Genomic DNA, 2,492 nt, shown 5'->3' with positions numbered 1-2,492 from the left:
GGAAGGCAGTGGTAGAGGATAGAAGAGAGTGTACGACAGACGGGAGTTCTCTCATTGTTAATGAGGCCAAGGTCAGAGGTGTGATCCCTGGATAGGTCCCGGAAGCAAGGGATTCTGCATGAGATACAGACACAAAGATAATTTTCTTGTCTCTCCCCTGAACAGACGGTGTGTCCAGGGCCCTGCAGGAAACTAAACCAGATCCAAGGCCAAAGCCACGTCCCCTCCTTTCCTGACACTTCTTCCTCCAGGCTGATTCCCTACAGTTTAGCCAGCTGGTCTCCCCTCTCCCTCCCTCTCCTCCTTTCCCATGATCCAAAAGTCCAAGAGCCCAACTCAGAACTCCAGGTCAAAGGGGCCCCGTCACCCTCCCCAATGGCCACCACATGGGGAGCAGGGAAAAGGACTCATTTTAAAAGTAGAGAAACCCACCCTGATTTCCCCTGTAGTCTGACCTCCAACCTGCATTCATTAAGCCTCAGAAAATAGATTTTCCCTCTCCTTCCAAAGTACCATGGGATAGATATACATACATACATATATATATATATATATATTTTTTTGTAATTGCCCCAATTTTTCCTGAATGAGATCAGAAGGCTCAGGGGCAGGCAGGAAAGAGGATGGTACACTAAATTTAATCTTCCCCCCCCCCACTATATTTAATCTTGAAACTATTTCTCTTAGATCTAATCTGGCCTAAAGCCCCTCAGTTAAGGGCACCAACCTTAGGTACTCAGCTTAATTGGAGGGCCTGGGGAAGTCTTGCTGGTGAAAGGACAGGAAAGAAGAGAAAAGGAGAGGGAAAGAGAGGACAAAGAAAGAGGGGAGAAGAAAGGAGGGGAGAGGAGTGGAAAAGAAAGGAAAGGAGGGAATGGGAGGAGGGGAGGGAAAAGGAAAGGAGAGGGGAGGGAAAGGAACGGGAAGAGAGAACTGGGAAAGAGGGAAGAGGAAAGGAAGGGAGGGGAGAGGAGAGGAGGAGAGAATAGAGAAAAGAAGAGGAGGGAGGAGAGGACAATAGGGAAGAGGAGGGAGGAGAGAAGGGGAGAAGAGAGAAAGGGAGAGGAGAAGAGAGGGGAGAGAAGAGGGGAGAGGTGAAGGGAAGAGAGGGGTGGAGAAGAGAAGAGAAGAGAGGAGAGGAGGGGATGGGAGGAGGGGAGGAGAGAGGAGAGGAGGGTAGGGAAGAGGAGAAGAGGTTTCATCAACCAAATGGTCTTTGCTGTCTAGATCCTGAGGTCCTGTCCCAGCCTCAGCTCCCAGGGTCAAGTCTTTGCAACTCCAGTCAATGATCCCAGCTGTCCCTAGGTTGGGGGTATTGAAGGGTCCATGGCTCAGGTCACACTGAAATGAGACTTTCTGCTCAAGGGGATATGACCTCCTCCTCCTCTCCTCCATCTCCTCCCACATTGGGGAGATGGAGAAAGTCACTCAGAGCATCATAAGAGAAGATTGAGAAAATATCCCCACCCCCCCTTCTAGATGTCTTGGATGGGCAAGCAGGGGTGGAGGTGGGGAGTAGAGTGCAACCAGATGTTTGTTTTTTGTTTTTTTTTCAGTTTGGCCTCCCCAGTTAGAGCTCCAGGCATTTGGCCTTGGCCTGACCAGAGGTTTCAGTGTTCCTGGTCCATGCTTGTCTTTCCTTGGCTGCCATCAAACACTCCTCTGCCCTAATTCAACAGCATCCAGAAGAGGCCGTGAGAGGCACGAACATTGAGTGACTAAGAGAGGTGACATCGTGTCAGAGGGGAAGGAGCCCCTGGACTTAGTGTCAGAAGCCCTGGGATCTAGTTCCGGCCATGCCACTAACTAGCTGTGTGACCTTGGCAAGTATAAGCTGTCCTTCCAAATCAGGCTCCTGTTGTAGGATCATAGGGTCAGAAAGCAACCTTAGAAGTCCAACCTCCTCATTTTGTAGGATAAGGAAACTAAGCCATAGAGAGGTCACACAACTAGTATATGTCTGAGGCAGGATTTGAACTCTGGTCTTCCTGACTCCAAGTCAAGAGCTCCAAGCACCATGCTACCTAACTGCCTTTAATGATATTGGGGTGAGCTGAGAAGGCCATTCCACATTCTGGATGAAAGATCTCACCACCAGAGACCCAGGACAGCAAATCACGAGAGAAGAGAAAAAAGACACACGGGGCAGGATTCTTCCTGAGTATCTTACTCTGTCCTCATCTGAAAGCAGGTTTAGTCTTCCAGGCTAGGACCTTACTGGAGTCCAGAGAGCTATGGGGTGCTGGGGAGCCTGGCAGGTAGAACTAGTATATGGGATTTGGTGAGAAAAGGGCATTGTTGATAAGATGGGAGTACTGATCAATGGAAGGGAAATGCCAGTGAGAATCTAATGGACAGGGATAGGACCTGAGTATACTTTCTCTGTTTGTCTGTCTCTCTCAGTGTCTCTCTGTGCCTCTCTCTATGTGTCTCTGTCTCTGTCTGTCTCTCTGTGTCTCTGTCTCTGTCTCTGTCTCTGTCTGTCTCTCTCT

This window comes from Vombatus ursinus, unplaced genomic scaffold, assembly GCF_900497805.2.
Source record: "Vombatus ursinus unplaced genomic scaffold, bare-nosed wombat genome assembly UNPS02014797.1, whole genome shotgun sequence".
NCBI lineage: Eukaryota > Metazoa > Chordata > Mammalia > Diprotodontia > Vombatidae > Vombatus > Vombatus ursinus.
The sequence above is the reverse complement of the archived record's forward strand: the minus strand, read 5'-3'. Positions refer to the sequence as shown.